Source organism: Gymnoscopelus braueri, assembly GCF_963280865.1.
Source record: "Gymnoscopelus braueri genome assembly, chromosome: 1".
Lineage (NCBI taxonomy): Eukaryota > Metazoa > Chordata > Actinopteri > Myctophiformes > Myctophidae > Gymnoscopelus > Gymnoscopelus braueri.
In genome coordinates, this window is record NC_137603.1 from 29,795,558 (window position 1) to 29,795,936 (window position 379).

The following is a 379-nucleotide window of genomic DNA, read 5'->3' on the forward strand; positions in this document are numbered from 1 at the left end:
GACACGACGGCCATGTTTATAGGAGGAGGAGGAGGATCAGTGATGCCAGGTGCTGCGAGAGAAATAAGCAACCGGGCCCAAAAGAAGCAGATATATTATGCTATCGGATATTTGAAAATCTTGAAGAAAATGTGAAAAATGTGGAATATTTTTTGAAACATTTTAACACCACAAATCTTGTATGGTGGTCCTAGTCCCTGGCATAAAATATTTTCAGATGGGGGTCCGTGCAGATAAATATATATTTGTGGGGGTCCTTCCTTGACATGAAAATGTTTGAGAACCACTGGTATAAAACAACTTTAGGAAACAAGCCCAAATAAGCAACTACACTTTAGAAACAAGCCCCCCAAAAAAACGCAACCCGCAACTACCAATA